Here is a 15,263-nt window from a genome sequence, read left to right as displayed (position 1 = left end):
CTGGACTCACGCTTTTCACCATAACACAAATCCCCCATTCATAGATTCCTGATTTTGATTAATCTTGAAGTAGACTGGATTATTTTTCCAAACTGGATTTTTAGGCTATTACAATCCTGAGTGATTGCATATTTAAAAGCATTTTCTCTGTAGCCTTAATTGTAATTAAGTTCCTGGTTGGGTAAAGGGGCCTTGAATTACCTTATGTTTTTGGCAACCCTTATAGACATTTCTCCATGATTTCTGATTTCCTGCTGTTTAATTTATCAGAGGAAAAAAAGTTTTGTGGGTGACCGGCCTCATATGCATAACTACTTGAAGAGTTTTCCTTTTTCTTCTTTAAATTTCTGCTAAGAGACACATCATTCTCCTTTGTTGCTTTTATTAGGAAAAATTTCAGAATACACAAAAGAGTACAAGGAAACTCTGTAACTACCTTTTGACCCCAACAACCATCCACATTAATAGACTTTGCTTTTTTGGGGAAAGTATTCCAAAGGAAATCCGATGTCATGTTCTTTCACCCCTAAACACTTCAATGTGGATTTAAAAAATAAAGGACATTTTCTTACATTATAAAAACCGGTTACATTCCTACTTAATATAATTAGTTGTTTAATAATGTTTCATATTATCTAACATTCAATGTTATAATATTCAGCCCATATTCAAACTTTCAAAATCGATATTTTGTCCAAAAATGTCTTCTTCCTATCGGTTTGGTTGAACAAAGATTCAAATAAGGTCCATTATTTGTATTTTCTTATATTGCTTAGTTTCTCATTAAGTTCTTATTATAAAACATTCTTCGTTTTAATTTTTTTTTTTGCTTTAAATGTTGAAAAAAGTGAATCTGTTCCCTGTTCTGAATTTTCCCAACTGTTCTCTCTGAATATGATTTAACTTGTTTCTCCTGGGAGTTGGGTGTGGAGGGCTGCTTATATTTCAGACTCAAATTTTATCGCGGATGGTGCTGTCATTTCGCACTGCATCTTAGTAGAAGGCATTTCAAGTCTGGTTGTCTCACTTTTAAGAGATACTTGGGTTTAGGGTTCAGGTGCTGACACTGTTTCCTTCATTATAAAAATTTCCATCGACATTTCATCTAGCAGTCTTATAGCCCATTGATGAAAATTGTCTGAAGTGTTTATTTTTTAGAAGTTGTAAAACAGTGCTTTTTCGAATTCTGGAACTCTTTCTGCACTTATTAACAGGTTTTATACAGACCAAAGCATGCTCCCAACCACTGAAGATATTTGATTCCTCTGAAACACACAGTTCATGCTGCAAAGATAGGATAAATGCTGTTCTTTTCCTTTTGTTATCAATTTTCAAAATGATTTTGTGCCCTGGTAACCTCCGATATTGTGCAATGAGTTATACTTTCTTTCTTTTTTTATTCTTTTTCTAATATGCCTAATAACTCAGAGAATTTTATATTTTTTTAGTGAGTTTTAAGCAATTGCAATCATTATTCTCATTGATGCTCAAATTGTCACATCTTTTGCCATGGGAGCCCATCAAGCTGGCTGTATGTACTTTAGACACAATCCATTAGCCTTTGGTATCTTCCTTGTTTTTTGTGCCAAGATGTTCCAGAATATTCCTATACATTTACTATAGCAGCTCTAGGTTCTGTTCAGAGAAGAATGGTACATAGAAGCACTGATTATACATTGTTTCAGAGGTCAAAACTAGGAAGAAAAATTGTAAGGGAGAAAAATCCTGAGTTTACACTAATATTTCTAATTGAAAATTTAAGATTAGAGATTTGTTGTAATTTATGTTATGCTTTCATCTCTTGTTTGCTCTTATAATAAATATTGTGGTTCAAGATAATATTAATGTAATTATGTGCTTATTTTACCGTAAAGAATAAGTAAAATATAGCATAAAATGAAACTTATTCTTGGTTATTTTATGTATGTCTAGTGATTTATTTTTCAGAAACAAGATAAGCCATTTTTGTTGAACATATTCAGTCTTTCATTTGTGGGAAATGAGTATTTTTTGTTCATTTTTTGTGTATGTATCATTTGAACCTTCTTTCTCTGCTATACATATTTAGCATTTATTATATAATCACTTAAATCTGTTAGTCCTTTTCCTTTCTATGGTTTTCTGCTCGGTTGGGTGAGGCCCATGTGGACAGCACAGGGCCGAGTTTCAGGAGAGAGCCCCCTTCCCGTTGTCATGGTTACCATTCATGAAAGTATGAGTGGTCTTATAGGATTTGAGGATAAACAAGCTGCTTTAGTGCCAAATAGTCTGTGTTTAGATATGAGTATCTGGAAATTTTGGGCATTCCCATCTGCCTCAAATTTTGGGCTTGGATGCAATATCTCCCACTGGGGACACACTAGTCCCAGCAAATGTGTAGATCTTTCCTTGGACAGGTAATTCTGACTGCTGAGCCCACTTCAAACTATACATGTCACATGTTAGGGTATCATTTAACAGTACATTTTTAGAAGTAAAACTGGTCTGATCCGAGGGAAGGGAAATATTAGAGAAACAAATAGAAAGAAAGTGGGAAACCTACATAGTAAGCAATTGAGTTCACAAGAAAACACCAAGAAAGAGGTGGGGTTTTTTTTCAAGTTTTTATTTAAATCCCAGTTAGTTAACATAGTGTAATACTAGTTTCAGGTGTAGAATTTAGTGATTCAACACATACAATACCTGGCGCTCATCACCAATGCCCCTCCTTAGTCCCCAACACCTATTCAACCCATCCCCCCACCACTGCCACCCCTCTGGTGACCATCAGTTGGTTCTCTATAGTTAAGAGTCCCTCTCTCAGTTTTCCTCGCTCTCTTTTTTCCCCCTTTCATTTGTTTTGTTTCTTAAAGGGAATGAGCTTTTATATTTGGTAATGAAGAGGGACTGGGATTTTATTGCCCTGTAAGGACAGGTAATGAGGCCTCCAGGTAGTGATAGATATGAAATGGAATCAAGCATCTTTATATAGCTCATCTTTCAATTGGTTGAAACCCAAAGCTAGTCTGAGCAACTAGAAATAGTTTGAAGCATGAATTTACTTCTTCTGTTTATTTACATTGTATTATAATGAAAATTCATCCAAAGCTTTATGACTTACCTGGGGTATCCAATAGAAGCAAATGCAAAACTATTCTAGAAGATAGTGTCATAATTTTTTTGCATATAGAATTCCTACAGGGTGGAAAAAAAAACTTAAAAAATGAGCTTCTAATTTAAAAAAAAAATTAAAATATATGACGAAAGTATCCACCAACAGGAAAAATCAGAAACAACAAACAGGAGAATAAACACCCCACTCATTTTAGATTAAAAAATGGTAAAATGGGAAGCACCTGGGTGGCTCAGTGTCTTCAGCCTCCGAATCTTGAGTTTGGCTTAGGTCCTGATCTCAGAGTCCTGAGATCAACCCCTGCCCTAGGCTCTGCATTGGGCATGGAGGTTGATTAAGTTCCTCCTTCTCCCTCTCCCTCTGCCCCACCCCCTTGTGCACAATCTCTCTCTCTCTCTCTCTCAAAAAAAAAAAAAAAAAGGCTAAGCAGGCATGATTGTAATAACTAAACAAATGAAAGAAGGTACTAAATCTTAAAGAAAGAAGAAAACCAGTGGAAAAGAAGAGGGTCACAGAATCAGATCTTCTAGTAATGAAAAACTTCTCTATACTCAAAGCTTGAGGGACAGGCTAAATAGCAGAATGTAAGTACAGACAGTGAAGCAAAGAGGGGGAGCTCAAACACAAGATGACAGTTATACAAGTGCACTTAAAAAACAGGAACAAAAGGGGGGTCCAACATATGTCCAATGTGTGAGAAGTGTTGCTGAAAGAACTATACTTTTCAGTTTTCTTGTAGACATGAAATCAGTATCATGATTGTATACACGAAGTATCATGAATGATATACATGAAATATCATGTATATCATACTGTATACATGTATACATGAAATATCATGATCGTATACATGAAAACAGAGCAAAGGATTCAAGAACTAGTGGTAAACCCCCCCAAAGCTCCCAAAACAAACAAACACAATTTAAAAAAACAATCTAAACTAAAACAAAACCATGGATGGATCTAAATAAGCAAAGAGTGGGGGGAAAAGAGTAAAATATCATTCATGGTGGATTAGATATAAATATAAGGTGGAATTAGAGTGCTAAACTGTAACTTATAAAATGGGAGGAATGGAGATTGGAGTTAAAATATTGAAAGGTCTTTTATTATTCAAAAGAAAGTTATAAAAATTGATCATCTCTAGGTATAAAGTATGCATGTTAAATTTTTATGGGCAATACTACTACTACTACTACTACTAATAATAATAATAATAAATAGTAATATGACTTCTTAGCCAATAGAGATAAAAGTAAATAAAGTATAATCCACTTAATAGAAGGCAAGAATGGAAAAAATATTAAAGGAATGCATCATTGTAAATATACACTCTTAGCATTGTACATTGTATATACAATGTATACAAGTATCATTGTAAGTATAAAGTATAAGGCAAAACATTTGATGGTATAAATAAATATATATTGAAAGTTTTTAATGAAATTACTTGTGGATTAAAGATATGATTATATTGGAAATTATAAAATACTTAGAATGAACAGTGAGATCATCACAATGACATCAGTGTATGAAATGTAATAAGAGTGCAAATATATAGCCTCAAATACTGTGGTTAGCAGCTTCTGAAACGGTTCCTCTTCATTCCATGCCCTGGTATTTTGATCCTTGTGTAATCCCGTCCAGCTGAGTGTGAGCCGGACCTAATGACTTGTTTTCAATGAATAGAACATAGCAACATGGGAGGATGTCACACAGTGACATCCCAGGGTGTAGGAGATGGTTATTTATATCTTGTTCACCCTTCTAGCTCTTCTCCTTGCTCACTATTGAAGCTGCCATGCAGAGAGCTGCTGTAAGGGGAGGCCCATGGGGTAAGGAACCCGGGGCAGCCTCTAACCAAGAGTCAGCAAGTAACTGAGGACTTCAGTGCAACAAAACGTGAAGAACTAAAATCGGCTAACACCCCAGGGGTGCACCTGGAAGTACTTCCTTCCCCACTCCAGCCTTGAGCTCACTGCTGTCCCAGCTAGAACCTTCCCTGCAGCCTCTTGAAAGCCCCAGAGTCTGAGAAACCAGCTAAGCTGAGCCCAGATTCCTGGCCCACAGAAGTCGTGAGGTTACTAATGTTTGTTGTCTTAAACTACCACCTTTGGGGATTGTTTTTTATGCAGAAACACATGACCAACACAAAGACCCTTGCAGGACACGGCAAAGAATTAAAAATTACAAGCTAAGCATCCAACTGAAGAAATTAAAAATGGAAAAAAAAGAAAAAGGAAAAAGAGTAAATCAAAATAAATAAATAAATGAATGAATGAATAAAAAGAAGGAAATAATAAGAGTAACCATGGGGGCGCCTGGGTGGCTCAGTCGTTTAAGTCTCTGCCTTTGGCTCAGGTCCTGATCCCGGGGTCCTAGGATGGAGTCCCCCCTCAGGCTCCCTGCTCACCGGCGAGCCTGCCTCTCCCCCTGCCTTGTGTGCTCTCTCTCACTCACTCTCTGTCTCTCTCAAATAAAGAAATAAAATCTTTAAAAAAAAAAAAGTAACCACTAACATTAGGGAGAAGCAAGAAAATACAATAGCTGGGGTGTTGCTTTTTGCTTTTCACTTTGTATTCAATTTCAGACTCAAAAAAGTTGCAAAAATATCACAGAAAGGTTTCCATATATCCTTTACCCAGTTTTTGCCTAAACTTACACTTTACTAACAATAGTGAAATTTTTGAAACCAAGGGGCGCCTGGGTAGCTCAGTCAGTTGGGCGTCTGCCATTGTCTCCAGTGGTGATCCCGGAGTCCTGGGATGGAGCCCCGCATCCGGCTCTCTGCTCAGTGGGGCACCTGCTCCTCCTTCTACCTGCTGCTCCCCCTGCTTGTGCACACTCTCTCTCTCTCTCACTGTTGCTCTATCTCAAATAAAAAAAGCAAAATCTTTTAAAAAATTTTATCGAAACCAAGAAATTAACGCAGTTAATACTATACCGCTAACTATTCTATCTACAGGGTGTCTGCTGTTGCTTCTTGTTAGGCTCACGATTCAATCCAGGGTTCCAGGCGGCATTCAGTGGTTGTGCTCTCGAAGTTTCTTTAATCTGGGAAAGTTGGTATTCTTCCTTTGTTTTTCATAAACATGAGAATCTTGAAGAACTGTATTGTAGAATGTCTTTCAATTCAGGTTCATCTGATGCTCCTTATATTTAAATTTTAGTTATGCATGTTCTGGCAAAATGTCCACAGAAACAACATATGCTCTCCTCCTTATAACAGAAGATGCATGATGTCAGTATAGTTTATTACTGAGGATGTTAATTTTGATCACCTGGTTAAGGTGATCTCTGGGAGGTTTCTCCAATGGAAGGTGCCTTTTTTACTCTTTGTACTTAACACATATCTTGTGGGGAGATAATTTAAGACTCACAAATATCCCATTTTTTTAACTCAAACTTTGACCTATTAATTTTAGCATCTACTAATGATTCTTGCAAGTTTATTACTGTGGTGCTTACCAAATGGTGATTGTCTATCCTATCATTCCTTCATTTATTAGTGAAAGATATTCTCTAGAGGAAGAGATGTCCCTTCCCTTCCACGGAAAAGCTCTTTTGTTGTCTTGACAAAACAAATAAAATGGACATTATTGGACTGTGATGATTATCTCAAAAATGAAAACATGCAAATGAACAATCTTAGGGTTAAAAATGTGAAGATTATCAGAGATCCAAGAGAGATTTTAGAATCATAATGAGTAAGGGACAGGTGAGGCTAGGTAGGGAGAGAAAGTTAAAGGGCTACATAACTAGGCTCAAAGAAATCCCAGGTGTGGAGATGTGTTATAAACAAGATAGTAACCAGAGAGCAGGGAACATAACAGATGGACCTTGTTTGTTCTAAGTATAGATGAGGTATTTACAAATCCACCTTGTTTGTCTTACGTGTTATAGACAAGGTATTTACCAAGTTTCCTGGTCAGTTTTCTACAAAAGACCAAGCATAAAAACGCTCAGCGGCAACCCATTTGGGACCTCTCTCACTCTAGAGAACTTTTCTTTCTTTCTGTTCTCACCTTCCCTTAATAAACTTTCCCTTCATTTCACCCTTTTGTTTTGGCGAGATTCATTCTTCCACCCAGTGACAAGAACCCTGCAACCCTGCAACGATACCAATTTATAACACTTCATGCCCATGCATTAGAAAACAGTTGAAATGAACAATGTCATGTAAAAATCTAAATTACCAGAAAATTTTTAAATGATGAAAAATCAATAGTTAAGTATCTACCCGTCATAGGTGTCAGGCCCAGGTATTTTCACACTCCTAACAAATATTCAAGGAATGAGTAATCTGTAATTATTATAACTCCCTTATAACCTGTTACCATCTTTTTAACAAGCTGGACAAGGACTTACAATAAGGGAAAATGATACATTAGTCTCACTTAACCAAAGTCACTGAGTTCTAATAAAATGTTAGGAACCAAATGCATCAATGCCTTGGAGAAATAGGTGATTTTGCATTGTATTATACAGTTAATTTGGAAGTCACTTTTTTATCTTATTTACAAAATAACTTTTGCAAGGACAGCTCCTTTTCTTCCAAGTTGCCCTCTAGATTGTCTCATTAACTTGGGTTGGTATTTGGAAATGCAAATTATTTGGGGTTTATCTCTTTTTTTCATCATATTAAAATACTAGTAATCAAAAAATATCATAAATAGCAGGGGTTTTGTGAATGCAAAGAAGGCTTGCACTCCCAATAAATTGGAAAATCTATTAATGTATTAAATTATATAGACAGATTAGCAGAAAAACCATTGGTACATTTCAATAGGTGTAGAAATGGTATTTGATAAAATTCAACAAACATTTATGATTTTTTCAAAAAATTTCTCAGGCCTAATTATGAAAAGGAAAAAGTTTAAACTTTGAGAAGGTCCATGAGATTATTTTATTACATAAGAGAAGAAATAGTGTCTTTAGACATAAAACCCAAATCACAAATGGCAAATTCTGTGCATTTTAAAGTTATAGATTTCTGCCTAAGAAAATAAACAATTTTAAACATTAAAGGAAAAGTTATTCCTTTTCAAGAAAATATTTGCAATTCCTTTAGCCCATAAAGGGGCTAATAAATCAATAAGAAAAGCCAATTAACCCAATCTCAAAATATATGAATGAGCAATTCACATAAGTGGACTCATGATGGGCTATGAAACTTAGGAAAATTTGTTCAACCACATAGCAATCAGGGAATGCAAATTGAAATCACTCTGAGTTACCATTTCATGTTATAAATTGTCAAGTGTTTGGGAAGGGCGGTAGGAAATTAGAACTATTTACATTCTGATGAGAATATAATTTAGAGAAATATTGACAATACATTGTCAAGTCAAAGTTGTACATAGTTTTGACCCCCTTTTAGGAGTCTACTCTAGAAGAGATTTTGCATCTATCTGAGCTTAAGGAGAAATAAAGGGATATGTATTCCAGAGCTATTTGTAATAACAAAAGGTAATTAAAGAAAATCCTAATATCAGTAGGAGAATGGATAAGCTGAGGATTATTTATGCAATGAAATGCTAGACAATGATTTGACTGAAATAGATCAATGTGAAAAAACTTTTTTAAGGTAGTTCTTAGTTTAAAAAAATGAGTTACAATAGTAAAATGTAATTTATATAATGATATGGGTCATGTGAATTCCAGAAGCATAAAATACTGTTATTCATTACTTATAATCACATATATTTGTAGTAAAGGTATGAAGGAAACACACCATATTAGAATCTGATTATGTTTGGGGATGGAAGGATTAGAAAGGAAAGGGAGATCACATTAGCTGTATTTATCCTGTTATATGTCTCTTACTGTAAAAGATATTTGAAACAAAAAAATGTAATGAGTTTTATATCTACCATTTTTTATAGCTCTAATGGTTCCATTTTCATTTCTTACTGTATCACATATTCTTTGGTGCTTTCACAGCACTCAAGTTCTTTGAAATTTTCCTAAGTTACTATTTCTGTATAAAAATGATCTTTTCTAATTCTCAAAAAAAAATACCCTTAATCTGTGGTTGGCAGTCTACATTTTTCTTATTTACTTCTTACATATCTTTGCAAGATGCTTCCATGGGTTCTATGTTGATTTATCTTTGGTTTTTAGTTCTTCATGTTGGAATGGGGCCCTCACATCCATATCCATGATTTTGCCAAGAATAGGAATGGCGGAGTCCTTCTAGACTCTCATTTTGGTATATGTACACACTTACTGAATCATTCCCTTTTAAAAATGGGTGGTGTGGGAGCTGGGTGTTGATAGTTTGGGTTCTTTATTAAACCACTTGGGTTCTCACGGGTCTTTGGGGATTGAGTTGGGACAATGAACATCCATGGCCCAGAAATATTACTTTCTTTTTATTCTAAATCTCCTTTGTAGAATGTCTATTCTACCACATTTTAGCTCTTTCTTTAATGCATTATTTTCTCTCTTCAGTAGATAATTTTCAGTAGCTATAAAATTGGCCCTGAGCTTCCTGTCTCATTTCTTTCCAGCTCTCCTATCTGGTACCACTCCCTTCGGAAGTTCAACAAGTAATTGAAAATAAAAATAGTGTGTGGCCTCTTAGTATCTTCCCACTGTTGGGTAGAAAATAGTTCGCAAGCTGGATTTTTTAAAAATTCTTTCATGGTTAATTTTTCTTGGCACAGGGTTTTTGTGCTTAATCTTCTATCTTGGGTCTTTTTCAAATCTAAAAATTTTCTTAGTGAAGTCTAATACATTTTCTTTCCTCTCAATTTGCCTTATTTTCTTCTAGAAGATAGTTGCAATTCCTTGATTCGTCATACCTGATTTCTCCCTCATCTTCCCATTTCTTTGTTAGTAATTTTGTGATGTTTGAAAATATTTGGAATTTATGTTGTCATCAGAATTTTTTTTAAGATTTTAGTTATTTATTTGACACAGAGAGTGAGTAAGACAGGGAACAGAGCTGGGGGTGTGGAAGTAGAAGAAGGATTCCCGCTGAGCAAGAAGCCCAATGCAGAGCTCCATTCCAGGATCCTGGGATCATGACCTGAGCTGAGGGCAGATACTTAACAACTGAGCTACCCAGGTGCCCCTGTCATCAGATTTTTATCCAAAAGAAAGGGATCATATTAAGGTAATGTCTACAGCATTTTTACATTCAGCCAATGTATTATTTTTCTGTGGGAAAACAGAGAGATATTCTCAGGAACATAAAAATTTAAGATATATCTTATTACTATATTCTTGATCCAAAAATTACCCAAAGAATTGATTAAAAAAGAAAACACAAAACCAGATTTAAAAAATGGGCAGAAGACCTCAACAGACACTTCACCAAGGAAAATATACAGCAGACAAATAAGCATATGAAAAGATGTTCCATATCATTTATGATTAAGGAAATGCAAATTAGAACAATGACATACCACCCCACACCTATTAGAATGGCCAAAATCCAGAACACTGACATCAGCAAATGCTGGTGAGGATGTGTGGCAACAGGAGCTCTCATGTATTGCTGGGGGATGTAAAATGGATCAGGGACTTTGAAAGACAGCTTGGTGGTTTCTTTCAAAACCAAGCATACTCATCCCATATGATCTGGCGTTCTTCCTCCTTGGTATTTACTCAACGCAGTTGAAAATTTATGTCCTCACAAAGCCGTGCACATGGCTGTTTATTCATGCTTGCCAAAACTTGGAAGCAACCAAGATGTCCTTCAGTAGATGAATGGATAAACATGTTTATCCCGACAGTGAAATGCTGTTTTGTAGCCACCCCCCAACACAAAAAAAGAGCTATCGATCTATAAAAAAGCATGGAGGGAACTTAAATACATATTACTAAGTGAAAGAAGCCAATCTGAAAAAAAAAAAAACTATATGCCGTATGATTCTAACTATATGACACTCTGGAAGAGGCAAAACTATGGAGACAGTAAAAAGATCCGTGGTTGCTAGGAGTCAGGGAGTGGGAAATTGGGACGAATAGGTGGAACACAGAGCATTTTTAGGGCAGTGAAATATTCTATATGATAATAATGATGAATATACGTCATTTTACATTTGTCTAAACCCAGAAAATGTACAATAACAAGAGTGGAGACCTCTAAAGTCAAGACCTCTAAAGTCATGGATTCTGGGTGATAAAGATACATCAGTGAGGTGCATCAGTTGTCATAAAGTATGCCCTCTGGTGGGGGTTGTTGGTAGTGGGGGGCTATACACGGGTTGGCGGCGGGGATATAAGAAATCTCTGTACCTCCTTCCTCTCAGTTTTGCTGTGAACCTTGAAGTGCTCTAAAAAAAGTAAGTCTCAAACACACACACACACACACACACGTGCACGCGCGCATACACGGAGTGACCCAGATAAATATTTTTTAGCTCAGTGAAAGTAACCAAAAGTAAGGAATTCAAGTCTGGGTGCTAAGAGGTCCAAAAGAAGAGACAGAGAACAATAAAACCTACAGAACATGGGGTCATGGCTAAGTACACATAGTGGATGAGTTAAAGAGATCTATTTTACCAACTAGCACCAGACTTCCTCCTAACATAGAAACTTTTGTTTACGGCAATGTTTTAGTAAGCCTGGTTAGATAACAAGTAAACATAATTATAAAATGTGTATTTCAGGTCAGTTTATGGAGTCTTTCTCTACCTCCAATATCCCACTTGTAAAATGGGGATGATTGATCCCAACTCACAGGGTTGCGAGAGTGGACAATCTATCTAAGGCAGTGAGTACATAGTCAGTAATGTCATTAATCGTTGAGTGGGAATTTGAGTGTGGGAGCCACGAAGAGAGGAGAGGGAAAGGGCTGCACACCTTGGTAAGAACTGCAGCTGAGCTGATAGTATTGAGGCTTCCTAGGAACGGGCAGTTTGTCTTCTGCTCTGTGTTATCCACTCTGTAGCACTGGAAGGAGCCCAACTCTACGCCCCACCTTCCCACCACGGGCTTTACGCTCCCTAGAACTCCTCCCTGGCTGAGTACCATTTTGAAGGATGGAAGACTTAAGGAGAAGGAGGTCTGTTGTATGATTGGGAGACAGTGGGCTAGGAATGTAAAATGAATTTTGAAAACCCAGAACCATAGGTAATTTGGATGAAAGCAAACTTCGGAATTTTTTAGAAATCTTGGTAAAACCATAGAGTTTCCACAGACAGGAGTTTGAGGAGATCATAATATGATCCTAAAGGACAATGTTAGCCCTATTGATATCTGGTTTTGCAACTTGATTTCGAAAGGTAATACAGGTGACACGAATAATGACTTAAGAGATAGATTACATTAGAGATAAGCATAAGGTAGACCTAAAGTTTTGATATTTCACCCCAAAACTGAGGACTGAGGAAAAGAGATGAAGCAACCCCCCTAAGTGCATCCTACACAGTCAATAGTTGCAATTTCGTGCTTTGTGTTAATATACAAGTTTGTTATATACAAGTGTGTTAATATACAAGAACTCAAGTTTATTCCTGCAAGACATGACATCAGACTGGTCCACTATCTTAATGACATCCTACTGAAAGGGCATGGAGAGCTAGAAGAATCAGGAACCCTAGATACCTTGGTGACACACCAGCATACCGAAAGGTGTGGGTAAATCTCTAGAGTCAGAGTCTCAAGGTTCTGGCTCTGATATTTCTGATGGTTCAGTATTATAGGGCATGTGAGCCTATTTCTTCCAAAGTAAGCAACAAATCGTGCACGCATAAGAAGAGTCAAAAAACTGGGGCGCCTGGGTGGCTCAGTGGGTTAAGCCACTGCCTTCGGCTCAGGTCATGATCTCAGGGTCCTGGGATCGAGTCCCACATCGGTCTCTCTGCTCAGCGGGGAGCCTGCTTTCCTCTCTCTCTCTCTCTGCCTGCCTCTCTACCTACTTGTGATCTCTGTCTGTCAAATAAATAAATAAAATCTTTAAAAAAAAAAAAGAAGAGTCAAAAAACTTTGTGGGCATCTTTAGATATTAGGTACCAATTTTAAGGTACGACTTTGACCCATTTGATCTGAAAAGTCACTTACTTGGAATAGAGCACTCAATGAGAGAAGATTCTATGGCGGCTGCCTACAGCAGTGCACGTGGCTATTCCAACTGGGTACTTTCCTGATGGACCCTAATTGATAGTAATGCTAATAAAGCCCCAATAAAAGACTAAATCAGGAATTATGGTTTGCAACTATCTTAGGAAGAGAAAGTTATTCTCAGCCTAATAGCAAAAGAGAAAACTAAGTTCGAAACCTGTTGCTTCTTGCTAGAAGAAACTAGGAAGGCATGGCTGTTTTCTATTATAAGCCTCTTATGCTATATGACTTGTGATTAAAATTAAGATTAATTTGAAAATTATTCATTTTTGTTAGTAAATTAATTCACAAAATGAAAACGTCCTGTTTTCAAAATTAATCTCCTCCTCGTTTTCAAAACTATATGCTCAGTAGAAAAATTTGGGAAATTAAAATCTCTCTTTTTTTATCAGTTTTTTGGGTCAGTTTTATTTATTGCCACATTTTATTCTACCTTTCTTTTTTCTTGCTGGAAAATCTCTTTTTAATACATTGCTGGGTAACACATGCTTTTTGAGCCATGTCTGTTTCTTCACTGAATTATTAGGGAAACAGTAAGTCCACTAAGTTAAAGCTCTGATCCTATCAAAGAAAACACACGTGCAGCCTCTGTGAAATCTAGATGGCATGCGCAATGTGGACAGGAGATTCGCTGTTGCTATGTGAAGGACACAGGAAACAAACATTGTTTAGAACTTACGAGAAAAACCAAAAATGTACACTGTATTGGATATTTAGATTTTGCAAAGAAGTATGGAATTACATACTCACAAAAGTTAATCATTCAGTGGGTTTCTTAAAGCCGAAATCTGTCCTTTCTATACAGCACTATCTGTAATCAGTGTTGGCATCATTGCTGCTACCAGTCAGCTGAGTGACGGGTAGCTAATGACTGGCTTTCCAACACACCAGCACTTAAATTCCCTTCTAGGTGAAGAGTTCTGGCTAGGCTTCAGAAACTTCTTGATGGGGTGTGCTGTTTTTTCATTAAAACAATGGAAAGCTTTAAAATACCTTCAGAGCTTTATGACAATCCTGTTTTCAATCTGGTGAAATTTCTATAACTTGGTGATGTGACCTCTCAGGTAAAGTAAATTATCTACTAAAAATAAACGGGGTGTTTTTGTTTAGGTTTTAAAGAGAAAGAAGAGAAGGCTTTCCTTGGAGTTTGGGGAAAAGCAAGAACAAAAATCACTCAGTGTTCCAGGTCAGGTCAACCTGTACAGTAGCTTAGGCTGTGGACTGCACAACTCCAGAGAGTGATACTCACATAAACTGTGATGAGAATGGTACTCCCAGAGATGCACAGCACAGTGGCCCTGCAGTTTCAACTAAAGACACTAGATCCTGAGATTACCAACAGAGGAATTTTACTGTAATTATGAGCAGAGTAAAATTCTAATAACTTGTATTTCTGATTTTTAAAAAATACACTCTTTTTACAAAATTTAGTATCTCCTGGAAAGCATAACCAAGGGAAGAGAAATCGCCAGAAATATACCACAAATGTATCTATTGGGATTGCATTAATTTGCAAATCATTGACATCTTCATTATATGAAGAGAGTCATCCAAGATCCCCACTTAAAGTCACTTCCTTTTACTTTTCTTTTCTTTCTTTCTTTCTTTCTTTCTCTCTCTCTCTCTCTCTCTCTCTTTTTAAGAGGGACGGAGGAGTTCAGGAGGAGAGAGAGATTTTAAGCAAGCTCCACTCTCAGGGCAGAGCCCCACGCAGGGCTCGATCTCACAACCCAGACATCATGACCTGAGTCAAAATCAAGAGTCAGACACTTAGTTGACCTAGCCACCCAGGCGTCCTTTCACTTTTTTTTTTTCAAGTTTCAATGAAATTTTCTAATTTTTCTAATTTTCTTCTTATAACTTCCTCACAATTCCTCCTAAGGTTCTTGCTGGACGGCTTTTGTTTTGGGTTCTTACTGTACTTTTTTTTTTTTTGAACTGTGTAAATCCTGACCTCTGGCTATACTACACTTCTTCTAAATGTACTCTCCTGAACCCTCCCAAACTAGGCTGTTTACCTTCTCTTAACACCATCCTTTGATTCTGTACTCCTCAACTCAGAATATCTACCGGTATC

The sequence above is a fragment of the Enhydra lutris genome, unplaced genomic scaffold (genome assembly GCF_002288905.1).
Source record: "Enhydra lutris kenyoni isolate GAN:26980312 unplaced genomic scaffold, ASM228890v2 scaffoldscaffold51, whole genome shotgun sequence".
In the NCBI taxonomy this organism is placed as follows: Eukaryota; Metazoa; Chordata; class Mammalia; order Carnivora; family Mustelidae; genus Enhydra; species Enhydra lutris.
The sequence above is the reverse complement of the archived record's forward strand: the minus strand, read 5'-3'. Positions refer to the sequence as shown.